Source organism: Tursiops truncatus, chromosome 6 (assembly GCF_011762595.2).
Source record: "Tursiops truncatus isolate mTurTru1 chromosome 6, mTurTru1.mat.Y, whole genome shotgun sequence".
Classification (NCBI taxonomy): Eukaryota; Metazoa; Chordata; class Mammalia; order Artiodactyla; family Delphinidae; genus Tursiops; species Tursiops truncatus.
In genome coordinates, this window is record NC_047039.1 from 72219225 (window position 1) to 72233306 (window position 14082).

At 40.4% G+C, this 14082-nt stretch overlaps 1 protein-coding gene across 1 annotated transcript in view; it reads left to right on the plus strand.

Annotated features, from left to right (window-relative positions):
• The window catches only part of GCNT1 (glucosaminyl (N-acetyl) transferase 1), a 197354-nt gene that overhangs the window by 66937 nt on the left and 116335 nt on the right, over nucleotides 1-14082 (plus strand). Inside the window, exon 3 of the transcript XR_012332567.1 lies at nucleotides 2036-2117. The gene's annotated coding sequence lies outside the window, so the exon portion shown is untranslated. The remainder of the gene's footprint in view (nucleotides 1-2035; nucleotides 2118-14082) is intronic.

The window sequence follows — 14082 nt, forward strand, 5'->3', positions numbered from 1 at the left end:
TTGCAACATTCTTGGGCCTTAGACAATGTTCCTGGAGTGAAAAATGAAGTTATTTGCAACTTTTACCTTCCAGGGCAAGAGTTTTCTGAAATAGTAAAGTGGTGTGGATGAAGACCATGTGGGTTCAGATGAAGTTGCTTCTCACCTCCTTCCCTCAGGTCTCTCACTCTTCTGATAACAGCAATGACAACAACAGCAATAACAGTAGCAGCAAATACTTAACTCTATGTGCCAAGCGCTGTCCTAAGCATTTTACAAATATTAGCACGTTTAATCCTCACCGTAGTCTTATGGCGTGTACAACTGTTGTTCACATTCTACTAATGTAGGAATAAAGCAGTTCAGAGAGGTCAAGTTACTTGGCCAAGTCACACACTCTGACAGTGGAGGCACTGTCAGAGTGATGTATCAGAAATGAAAATTTGGTAATTTCACACCCTTGCATAGCCCTTTCAATGACTCCCTATTGCCTCAAAGATAAAATCCTGATTTCTTCAAATGGCGCCTGAGGCCCTCCCTGATCTGGCCTCTGCCCACCTCTCCATACCTTCTGTTCTGCACATGATGCTCTGTCCATTTGGACCACATGTGGTTTTCTGAACACATGATGCTATTTCATGTCTCCTTGAATAGGACTCCTCTGGGGTCTTTGCCCCTGGTGTCATCTCAGTAAGCATCTGCTAAACAGTGGTCTGAAGGAACCATCTCTTCTCTCAATTTCAGCCCGTGTGCTTTGTCCACACTTACAATGGACTGAGAGTAAGAGGATGCTGGGGTTTCTACATCCATCTTGCAGGAAGCAAGAGGGTTCACCAATGTTGAGAAAGCAAGTGGAGAAAGGGAGAGTTGCAGATTTTGTCGTAGGGCTGCCCTTTGAGCCCTGGAGCAACCTGAGCCCAGGCTTGTTCACTCATAGGACCCAGTAGATTCTGACTTTTATTGCTTGAGAGAGATCGAGCTGGGTTTTTGAAAGCAGTTACTTCAGAAAAGGTCCTCTTTCACACTGTACACTCTCCTAGAACACGTTTCTCCAGGCTTTCAGACCAGAACGTCCTCACCTCTTAACACTCAACGCAGGCATCATCTCCCCTATGATAAGGTCCTTCCTGACCATCAGTGTTTTCCTTCTCGCTTATATACATCATCACTGTGATCTCTGGCTTCCATATTACCCTGTACAGAGTTTATCGCCACCATCTAAAATAAACTTGAACTCACTCATATACCTGTATGTGTAGTTTCATATATTAAAAAAAAATAGACTTTATTTTTTAGAGCAATTTTAGGTTTACAGCAAAACTGAGTGGAAAGGACAGAGTTTCCCTTTATCCCCCGCCCCCTGCCCCCATCCTTCCCCACTATCAACTTCCTGAACCAGAGTGGTTCATTTGTTATAACAAATGAACCTGCATTGACATATCACCATCACCCCAAATCCATAGTTTGTATTTGGGTTCCCTCTCAGTGTTATATATTCTTTGGGTTTTGACTAGTGTATAATGACATGTATCCACCATTTCAGTATCATGCAGAATGGTTTCACTGTTCTAACAGTCCTCTGTGCTCTGCCTATTCATCCCTCCCCTCCATCCCTAGCAACCACTAATCTTTTTACTGTCTCCATAGTTTTGCCTTTTCCAGAACATCCTATAGTTAGAATCGTACAGGATATAGCCTTTTCAGATTGGTTTCTTTCATTTAGTCATATGCATTTAAGTTTCCTCCATGTCTTTTTATAGCTTGATAAACTTTTCTTTTTAGCATTGAATCATATTCCATTGTCTGGTGTACCACAGTTGATTTATCCATTCGCCTACTGAAGGATGTCTTGGTTGCTTCCAAGTTTTGGTTAATTCTGAATAAAACTGCTGTAAACATCAGTGTTCAGGTTTTCTGTGGACATAAGTTTTCAGTTCCTTTGGGTAAACACCAAGGAGCGTGATCGCTGGATTGTATGGTAAGACTATGTTTAGTTTTGCAAGAAACGTCCAAACTGTTTTCTGAAGTGGCTGTACCATTTTTGCACTCCCACCAGCAATGACTGAGAGTTCCTGTTGCTCCACATCCTCACCAGCATTTGGTGTTATCAGTGGTCTGGATTTTGGCCGTTCTTGAAGGTATGTAATAATTTTTCATTGTTTTAAATTTGCAATTCCATAATGATATATGATGCGGAGCACCTTTTCACACGCTCATTTGCCATCTGTATATCTTCTTTGGTGAGGTGTCTGTTCAGGTCTTTAGCACATTTAAAAAATTGGATTGTTGATTTTCTTATTGTTGACTTTTAAGAGTTCTTGGTATATTTGGGATGACAATCCTTTATCAGTTGTGTCTATTGCAAATATTTTCTCTCGGTCTGTGACTACATTTTTTAACATAAAAATGCATATTAAAATGTTAAATTAATAGCTGATATTGCTTTTCGGGGGCAGGGACAGTGTACCTTCATTTTTGTATTTCCAGGCCTAGCGCAGAGTGTGACATACAGTTGGTTCTCACTAAATATGTGGTAAATGAACAAAGACAGTTAATTTGCTTAATTTTTTTTTTTTTTTTTTTGGCCGTACCGTGCAGCTTGTGAGATCTTAGTTCCCTGACCAGGGATTGAAACCATGCTTCCTGCATTGGGAGTGTGGGGTCTTAACCACTGGACCACCGGGGAAGTCTCTAATTTGCTTAATCTTGAATAACCTCTCTTAAAGGAAAAAAATCTTCTTTTAGATATATTTTTTCCTCTCAAATAGAAACCATAACAGTAGAAGGGGAAAAAACTCACAACATCTCACCTTTGGTTTAATTTGGCTTGTCTTTATATTCACTGTGAAATGAAACCTTACTGAAAATGAAATGCTGCACCTGAATTCAAGTATTCTGTCATTTTGTCCCTGCCCACAAATATTTGTTCAGGAAATACGATTTTTAGGAATCTGGTGTTCTTTGCTCACTGGCTGAGCACGTGACCGAGGAAACTGGAGAGCAGATCCAACCAATCCTGCGTGTGCTGTCACAGAGTTGGGGTCTTGGGCAGGTCAAGTTTCCCTTCGATCCCCAGAGAAAAGAAGGGAGGCGGAGGGCGCAGTGCATGTTCATGGGCCCTGGGATGCATTTTTTCCCAAGCCCTTTATAGAAATTCACAAAGGGGGTCAGGGTACACCTGTTTCCTATGAAGCTGGACTGTACTTTGTATGAGATGCAAAGAAGGAAATAGGGATGGGTAATGCAAATAGGAAAAATAGGTGTCTAAAAACTTGGGGAGAAAAAAATACATGCTTTCTTGGCTTCGGATGAGTAACAACAAACCAGTGGGACGGGAGAGAGAAAAGCCTTCCCCAGGGATCTTTCCACACACCTCCTGCACGGTAGGCCGACTGTGTGTGTGGGGGTGACATGATTCGGTACTGCTGTGTCATTTCAACAGTGGAATATGGCAGGAGTGCAGCGTCTGAGGGTGAGAAATTGCCTACTGTGATTGTTATATCCATCCATGTAAGCAGGTTTGCCTCAACCTGGGCATGATTGACATTTTGGGCCAGATAATTCTTTGTTATGGGGGTGGAGTCTGTTCTGTGCATTGTAGGATGTTTAGCAACATCCCTGGCCCCTATGCACTAGATGCCAGTAGCAGTCCCCCTCCCTGGTTGTGACAACCAAAGATGGCTCTAGGTATTGCCAAATGTCCCCCAGGAGGCAAAATCGCTGTTGCTTGAGAACCACCGATTTATAGGAAGAATTCAGTTCCCATCACAGTGCCTGGGAAGAGTGTCTTGTATGTGAAAAATCACTGACTAAGGTGTTAGATTCACTCTGGTGGACCAAATATTCATGGTTTCTGCCCATGTGATGCTTAAATCTGATGGATGAGAAGATGGGTGGATGGATGTAGGGTGACTCAATAGGTAGATGTGATTTCTCTTAGTAATCATCCAGTGTTTAAAAAAAAGAGTCATCCAGGCTACTACCTTTCTAGCCAATCATGGGAGGTAAAAGCAACCCTTGTGTGAAGGGAGATCAAGTAGTTGACAACCAGAGCCTAATGACCTGGGAAAAAAAAGTTATCTTTTTAAAAAAATTGAGGTAGAGTCTATCATATAAGCTTCAGGTATACAGCTTAGTGATTCACGTTATTTAAAGATTATACTCTACTTATAGTAATTATAAAATATTGGCTACATTTCCTGTGTTGTACAGTATATCCTCGTAGCTGATTTATTTTATACAGGGCTTAGCATTTCTTGACTCTGGATAAAGTGACCACAAATTTCTTTGGCTTTCACACTCACAATAATGCTACCCACTCTGCTTTTAAAAAGAAAATCTGTCATCGTCTCATGAATCCCCAAATTTAGCTGCTTTCCCATCTTTTCCATAGCTTCATCACGCACTACAGGTGTTACTTTAGCACTTTCCCGAGTGGCCTCGCCCAGAGATCAGCAGATTTTCTCTTCCTTTCCTGGATGTTGATTCATTAACACTGGACTCGCGGCCAACAGCACTGTTAACTTGTGCCTGAACCAAGCTTCTCTAACTTGTTTTCTCTGTAAGGCACATCCCGGCCTTCTGGCACCTCAGGGACATTAGATAGCACTTCAGCACTGCTGGGGGGATGGCCTGGGCTGGGGGGGGTGGAGAAGTGGTGGCGAAGAAAAACGCACAAAAATGCAAAAAGCATGGCACTATTAGACCGCAAAAGGGACACTTGTTTACAGTGTTAAAGCCCGAAAGGAGAAAACAGAGCCTCGCCTTTTTTCCACCTCAGCTAGGAATGTGCATGTTGGATGACTGAGATTTTTCGCCTCTCTGTACGTGTTGATGAGTGATCGTAAAAGTGCCACAAGTAATGCTTTTGGGATCACGAATACATTTTAGTGAGTATGTGAATTTGCAAATACAGAATCCACGAATAATGAGGATTGATGGTATCTATATTTTTAACAAGTTCCCTATGGTATTGTGATACACAGCCAAGTTGAGGAAACTCTGAATTACATAATTTGTGAATGTGAGGTAGTGCTTCTATTTGTGACAGTGCAAAAATTATAAAATTTTCTAAAGACATTTAGGTTTACTGTCCTGCCCCAATTAAAAAAAAAAAAGTTTAAAGCTATGCCTACGCCTTGTGCTGCAACTGTGGCTGTTACCATGGGTTGAGCTTCTGTCGAGGAAATAATTTTTATTCTTTCGACCTTAGGTAAACAGAGAGATTAAAAAGAATCTTCTTTGTGATGGAAGTGTACAAAAATTAGGTACCACTGCAGAATTAAGATAGGAAAGGAAGCACAACTGGAATAATCTTTCACTTTAGGAAAATCAACTGATACTAAAGGAGCAAAGATCAGTGTATGGTCAATATTTCTCTTTATAGTTGATGATCAGGAGAAATGAGATACTATCGTCATTTTTTTTCTCCCTAAACTGAAAACAGAGGATCAAAAGATTCCTTGAATATGACATCTCCCTTTACTTCCTTTCAGCACTACCATGATCACAGTTACTTTCGATGCCAATTATCGTGTATTATTTGTCTCTCCTGCAGAATGTAAACACATTAGGGATTGTGTTTTTCTAATTCACCACCATGTCCCTGATACCTGGTACAGGGCCAGGTGCATAGTAAATGTTCAAAAAAAATGTGGTTGAACACATGTTTCTGAACGAGAAGGGAAAGGGGAAAGTGAATAAATACTTGTTGAACACTTACTTTATGCTAAGCAAGTTACTATTCCATTTATTCCTCACAAGCCTGTATGATAGATATTTTGACTCCTGTTCAATAGGTGAGAAAAACCAAGGCTCAGAGACACTTTGTAGGAAACCTGTGTCACTCCATCAGACATTACTAGTTGCCAGCTTACCTTCCATCTCCCCTTCTTCCTTGCTGGTAGAGCCTCAATTGTGCTGAGTATATAGCACATCCCCTTACCCCTAACCCTTCCATGCTTTAAAAGGAAGGCATTCTTAGCCCACATTCCAAGTGTAAGTCCTGATGAATTTAAGACAATCGGGGTAAAGTTGTTCCCTTTGTAAGTGATTAATTTGGGGGTTGGCATGTGACTCAGTTCTAACTAATGCTGGGGGTTGGATATCCTGAAAAAGATTTAGAATTCCTAAGGGGACATTGAAAAAGGCAGAATCTCTGGATTTGGTGTTTCCTGGATATGATGCCTGGAATAAATACAGTCATCTTGTGACCTGAAATAGCAAAGTGGAGAAGCTGAAGAACCAGGGTTTGTGATGACATGAGTAAGCCTCTGAGTTAACTAACCTCAAAGTTACCCCACCCCTGGACTTGTCAGATTAGAAAATAAATTTCTATATTTTTTCAGGCATTTTGAGTCAGGGTGGTATTTCCAGATGAAGACATCCAAACTGACATAATCGGGTACCTGGGAGTGGCAAGCCCAGATTTTTTCCTACATCTGGCTCTGTAGTCTATGTGCTTTCCACTCTACTCCACTATCTTTCAGAAAGTGAAATCATTCAAAACAAGGGCCAGAAACTTCTGAGTCCCAAGGGGAACTGAATAATGGGCATTGTTCTAAACCATTCAGCTGTGCACTCTAGCATATTCTTCATACACTTGACAGAATTATTCACTGTACAGATATACGTGAAGTAAGTACAACGTGATGCTTAAGTATATTTTAACTTGTATTTTCTTCTGTAATTGTCCCTGTCTTTCCATATGAATCCTGAATTCTCTGAGGGCAGCACACATGCCTTGTTTTTCCATAAATCTCTGTCTGTCAGTTTCTTTTTTCATTCTAACGGATAGAAACACAAAAGTGAATTAACTCAAACAGTGAAGGATGAAGTTCTAGCTCCAAACCTCAAGCAGGGTGGAGCTGGCCTCATGCATGAATGAACCCAGGAACGGCTTGTGACTCCTACACAAATCAGGGTTCAGCAGCTCACAAGGTTTTCCCTGGAACTTTATGCCTTCACGTTTCCTTACTTGGTGGAGAACCAAGTAAGGCCATTTCCACATCACAGTCAAACAGCTCCTGACACGTGAGAAAGGCAAGACTCTACTTCAGCTTCTACAGAAGCATCCTGGAGAAGCCTCCCGATTGGTTGGGCTTATGTCCCATGGCCCTTCCTGGGCCAGTCACTGTGGCTAGGGCCAGTCACATTGGCTCACCCTGGGCTCTGTGTCCACTCCTGTGTTCAGAGGGGTGGATGTCTTAAAGGGAAGAATTCTGGACAGAAAGGAAAAGAGCTACCCCATCCTCCCAGGGCTTCCTTCCAGGCTCCTAGGTTAGCATTGGGTAAATAGTGGTCACTATAAATACCTAGGGAGCTTGTGAACACAAACTTGTCTCTCACTGGTGACAAATGAACACACACACACACACACACACACACATACACATACAGAGTGCACCCTTACAAGCTCTTTCCCAGTTTCAGAACTCCATGCAGACACTATGGGAAGAGCTTCTGTGCCCACATTTTAGAGTTGGGAACTTTTTACTCCCAGCCCTTGATGGTGATCTTGATGATTGCCAGATAGCACGGATTTTACCCCCCGCGCCCACCCCCCATCCCGGGTCCCCAGAAGGAACGTAGCAGGGAGAAAACTCCACAGTACCAAATGCCGCATGTCAACCTGCTCGACAGCACGCAGCCTCGGCGCCAGTAACATGCCTTTGCCTGCCTGCTTTGGGATTGAGGATTCTCACTTTTGAACCATTTAGCCCCCAACCTTTCCTCACAGCACATTCAAGCCTGTTCAGTCTCCAGCATGGGAAACAAGAGAGGGGGCAGTAATCACTGAGGAACTTGGATGCCCTGGGGACCCAGGCTGAACATGATAAAATCCCAGGGAACACTGATCGCCCAGCTCACCTGGCCTCGTGCCAAATGCAGGAGAGCCAAGGAAGGGAGGAAGCCATCCTACTTTCCTTTCCTTGTTCACAGACTAGTAAATAATACGGTAAATAGTGACATGCTGGAAACAAAGTGCGTAGTCCAGTTTCCACGTGGATCTATCAGCCCAGATAATGACGCGAGAATCTCGGCCAGCCATTGCTCAGAACAGCCAGAGACAATTTCGATCTTGAGTTCTTAAAGGACAGTTTTGGTTTCTTTACCTACTTTATGCAAGAATCATGTATAAATTTTATAGTTGGAAAAAATGCTTAGTATTAATTTAAAGTAAGGTATGTTAGTATTGGCTTTTCCTTCACTGAAATTTTTCGTAGGAGGGAATAATACCTCTGTTGATATGGAGATCATCTTTGACATAAAAAGTGACTCCAGCAAAAGGCTTTTCTGTCTCTCTCAATGAAGAGCAAACCAAAGAATTCAAAAGAGTAAGAATATTTGCACCTCACCTTTTTTCCCCTCTATATTAGCTTCCCCTTTGTATTGTATTGCTGTTGTAACAAATTACTGCAAACTTAGTGGCTTAAAATAACACAAGTGTATTCCCTTATGGTTCTGGAAGCTAGAAGTCTGAAATCTGTTTCACTTAGCTAAGGTCAAGGTGTCCACAGGGCTGTTTCCTTCAGTGTCTTAAAAGAGAATTTGTTTCCTTCCCTTTTCTGCCTGGGCTGTATTCCTTGCATTCATTGGCTCCCGGCCATCTTCAAAACCAGCAGAGTAGCATCGTCAGATCTGCTTCTCTCTGACTGATTTCCCCTGTGTCCCTCCTTAAGGGCCCTTTGAGCACATCAGGCCCGCCCAGGGTAATCTGAGACAATCCTCCACGCCAAGGCCTTTAATTTAATCACATCTGCAATGTCATTTGCCATGAAGATAACATATTCGCAGATTCTGGGGGTTAGGATGAGGATATCTTTGAGGGTTGTTATTCTTGATTCGTCCTAGTACACCCTTTTACTAAATTAACAATATAAATCAAGGAGAATTGATGAATCAAGCGATATTTATTTTAGATTAGTGAAAAATTACTGAAAACATATAACCCGTCAGGTGCTCCTCGTTGAGCTCCACAGTTTTTCTGTTAAAATTTTGTTGCCTGGAAAAAAAACCACACTAAAGAGCTAAAAATTTCTTTGAAGTGCAGTGTACAATAAAGTACACCTACCTTCAGTACAGCTGGGTTAATTTTTGCATACGTGTGTGTGTTTGTAAAGCCATACCCACATCGGTATACCAAAACCAGTCTAGCACCTCTGAGGTCTCCCTCACGCCCTTGCCAGTCGGCAACCTCCCACTTTAGTAGCCTCTGTTCCAACGGCAGCCACTACAGCTTTGTTTTCACCTGTTCTTCAACATACAAACGTATGAACTCTTCTGTATTTGCTTCCTTTCGCTCAATACAATATCTCTGGAATATATGCATGTTGATGCAGGTAGCAGTAGTTTCTCCTTTTTTTTTTTTAAATTATTATGAATACCATAGTATTTTTGTATCCATTGAATGAATACCCAACCTTTTATCCATTCTCCCTTTGATGGACATCTGGCTTGTTTCCATTTGGGCGCCATTATGAATAAACCTGCTGTGAACATATTTGTAAACATTAAAAGTTTTAAATAGATGGTTAAAAAAAGAAACCATGTCCTCAGGCACTGTGGAAGACTTTGAAATTTGGTTCATCTGTTAAGATTGGGATCAAATATGCTCCCCTGGACCAAGAAGTCTTCTTCCACCCCAGTGAGTATCAGGGATTTGGGCCTCTACTCTCCCATGTCCATGTACGGCATCCCTCCATGTCCTCACCTGGAAAAGAAAAGAAAGTCACAGTGAACAATTTGGGGGGTTCCCTTTGAGAAAAAACTTTTGCATATACTTCTCTGTAAACATATATATGCTTATGTTTGTTTATACAAAGGAATTATACTCTACAAAGTTTTCTGTACCTTGTTCCTTTCACTTATTGATAAATTTGTATGTATTTGGATATCAGTATAAAGCATTGTTGTTTTTAAGGGCTATATAACATGGATGAATTATAGTTTAAGGAGACTCTCCAGTTAAAGGACATTTAGGTTGTTTCCAGTCTTTTTCTGTAATAGATAATTTTTCAGTGAATATCTTTGTATATTTTGGGAAACAGTTTAAAACATATCCATAGGATTCCTAGCAATAATATTATAGGTTTAATAATATTTACTTTTTAAATGTTGATAAAATTGCCAAATTATTTTCCAAAGATTTGTACTGTTTTGACCTCTTAACAAAAGAATATGAAAGTACCTATTTCTCGTATTCTAACCAACCCTGAGCATCATCAAACTTTAAAATGTTTGCTGTCTGCTAGAGGAAAACATAATGATGCCTTAATTTGCATTTTTGGAGGATAATAGTTAAAATTCTTTTTCTTCCAGTTTTATTGAGATATAATTGATAAACAGCACCGTACAAGTGTAAGATGTACAGCATAGTGATTTTGAATTACATACCTCATGGAGCAATTACCATAATAAGTTTAGTGAACAACCATCATCTTATATAGGTACAAAATAAAAGAAAAGTATGATACACACACACTCATACACATACAATGGAATATTACTCAGCCATAAAAAAGAAAGAAATCTTACCATTTGCAACAAGATGGATGAACCTAGAGGGTATTATGCTAAGTGAAGTAAGTCAGAGAAAAACAAATACTAAATGATTTCATTTATATGTGAAATCTAAGAAACAAAACAAATAAAGATAACAAAACAGAATCATAGATACAGAGAACAAACAGGAGGTTGCCAGAGGGGAGGAGGTGGGGGAATGAGCCACATAAGTGAGAGACGTTAGGAGGTACACACTTTCAGTTATGAAATAAATGAGTCATGGGGATGAAATATACAGCATGGGGAATATAGTCAACAGTAGTATAATACCTTTGTATGGTGACAGATGGTAACTAAACTTACCATGGTGAGCATTTTGTAATATATGGAAATATCAAATCACTATGCTGTACGTCAGAAGCTAACCTCGTGTTGATTTCTTTTTTTTTTTTTTTTTAGTATTTATTTGGCTGCACTGGGTCTTAGTTGCAGCTTGTGAGATCTTTGATCTTCGTTGCAGCATGCGTGATCTTTAGTTGGGCACGTAGGATCTTAGTTGCGGCATGTGGAATCTAGTTCCCTGACCAGGTATCAAACCCGGGTCCCCTGCATTGGGAGCACGGAGTCTTACCCACTGCACCACCAGGGAAGTCCCTGATTTGTATTTCTTTATGAGTGTGACTTAGGTTTCTTTTACTTCATATTACTTCTGTAAACTCTACTGTTATAAATTCTGACCCTTTTAAAATTAGGTTGCTTCATACTCAGTTTTTTTATTTATGAGATCTAGCTTTGAGATGTACTTAAATTTCTATTCATTAAATTTGGTATAGAATGGAAACTTGTTCAAAACCTGAAAGTCTCAAAACAATGCACTTTGAGCCACTTTTCCTTTTTTTAAAAAAAAAAAGTTTAATGTAATAGAAATCTGCTGGTCACATGAAGGTCATCTAAATTTTTTGACACTCATTTTTCTATAATCACTGTCAAAATCACTTTTCATCTTTTCCTTCTTCTCTTTTCTGGCTTTTAAAATTTTTCATTCATCAACTCATTGATGCCACATTTAACATTAAGTAATACATAAAGCATTTCCTCTCATGTAGCAACGTTCTACTTGTCATGGGACTATCAGAAATGGAATGAAGTTAGCCAAAGTGTTCTTTGGGCAGGTGTCTCTATCTGCAATTCCATTAATCCTGCAACCCCCATAAACTTCACCTTCCATTGTGGGCTCTAAATAACCCTAAACCAGGAGGATTTTAATCATTCTTCCTCTCTCATTTCCTGATAGTGAGAATTCTTTCCAGTGTTTTACCTTTCTTGGATTTCTGTGCAAGGAAACTGGTCTTTCATAAAAACAAGTGCAGGTTTAGCTGTAAGGATGTTTCTCCCAGCATCATTTGGGTTTGAAATAATCCAAATATTCAAATAAAGGGGAACAGCTAAATAAATTCATTCATCTTTATCATGAAATGTTCAGCAGTCATTCATGTGATGGTATAGACCACAGTCTTCAAACTGTGCTCCCCAGATCAGTTGCGTCAGCATCAACTTGTTAGCAGTGCAAATTCTTGCCCCTCCCACCAACTACTAAAGTGGAGACTGGGCAACTGAGTGGGTGAAGACCGAGCACCTTGTGTTGTATGGAGCTCTTCACGTGCACGATCCAGTGTGAGAACCATTGTAGTAGACAGAAATTTACTGACATGAAAAGAGGGCCGCCATAGAATGAGTTAAATAAAAGCAGATTACAAAAAGAGTATATACAGCAAGATCCTACGTTTGGAATATGCATACATATATATGAAATGTACAGAAACAGATATGAACATTAAAATGTTGACAGTGGTAATCACTGGGTGGGGAGGTTACAAGTGATTTCATTTTTTAAAACATTTTATTTGTACTTTCAAGCATTTTTATGGTGAATACAAATTACTTATGTAATATTAAGATAGAACAAAATAAATATTCTCCATTTGGAAAGCTTTGGCAGACGAGAGGGACCCATCTGTGCCCCTGAGTTTCACTTTCCACTTGGGGAGTGTCTTTATTTCTGCGACCATCAGCAGACTGGTATGTGGAGAGCAGCATTTTCTTCTAAATCTCTCAAGCAGACAGAAACAAAATTGCTTTGACTTCCTTAATATGGCTGGAATTTTAAAAAACATCTTGCCAAACATACTAAAAGATAACTGAAGATGAATAAGCCAGGAAATACGAGAAACATAAATTTCAGATCCTAGCACAGCTACCTGCTCCTTTTTCCATTTCATATTTGGCACGAGATGTTTCTATATTGTGGCTGTCAGAGCAGGATATCTCCGTAAACACTTCCTCATCCAGAGTTCTTCAGAAGCTACAGTCCCAGCTTCACATCTGAAGGCTGCATTTCCTCCTAAGTGATTGGCAGGACTCACGTTAGGCATGATTGATGAGCCCATGCTTCATGCACGACCCTGACTTTTATTTTGGGCGTTTGACCTTGCGTGGACTCTATATGCGTGAATATGCAATCGCTTTGTAACAGATATAACCTCCTAGTCACATCCTTCCACAAAAGTCAGGAGTACAAAAATATAACTTTAATTTGAAATAAGTCAGTTTTACGTACAAGATCGTGGCTCCCATTTCTATCTGAAAGAAACATTTAAATTTGTTATTTCTGTGAATAAATTTCTTCGTTCTTGAGGAAGAGCCCCAGCTCTTGACTTTTTGGATTCTTCAGAGTTAAAAAACAGCTATCCCATTAGGGGGATGCCTTTTTCCAGGGTTTTCCTTCCTCATCTCCTTCCCTCTCAATTGGTTCTAAATTCCTGGATTCTTACGCCATTGCCAGTAATTGAGAGTGAGGAAGGAATCACCTTGCTTCTGGGTCTTTCTCTCTCTTGGGCCTCTGTTGGCCTTTGGCTCCCAGTGTTTCCTTGGCATTCATGCGATACCCAGGGTGTTGTAAGTCATGGCAGATCTGCACGTGTGGATTATAGCGTTGGGACCCACGCAGATGCCACTGCCTTACGGTGACTATAACTTATTTAAGAATACTTAGCCTAAATTTTGTGACATTTTGTATCTGCTTATTAGGTTAAGCCAAAACCTATGAAGTAATCCAGAACGTGTAGTCAAAGAGCAATTAGCTAGGATTAAATCGGAGAAGGTGGCTTTGTCAAAGCGATAGTTGGTTAATCAGCACAGTGAATGTCAGAAAGGGGATTTTATTGGAGAAACCAGTAACTTAGTTTATTAGTAAACTTAATTACTTAGCATTGATGATTCATAGAGATGAGGTCTCATTGGTGATGCTAAAGGTATTCAAAATATGCGGACTGGCTAAAAATACCTTAAAGAGACTCCTTACTCTTGTGTGAACAGTGGGTGAGCCTTCAGGGAAACCTAAAATCTGGCTTGATCCCTGAGTGGTCCTTTGTCCAGCTAGTGGTGTAGGAGGATTTCTGAATGATGCCAATGAGGAAGCATAGACTCCTGCTTCTGAAGAGTCTGCCACCTGTGAACATTTCCCACAGTGTGGTTGGATCACCTGAAGGGTTGAGAGGAGCTGAAATCTCATCGAGCTAACAGGAGGGTGCCAACTCTTCA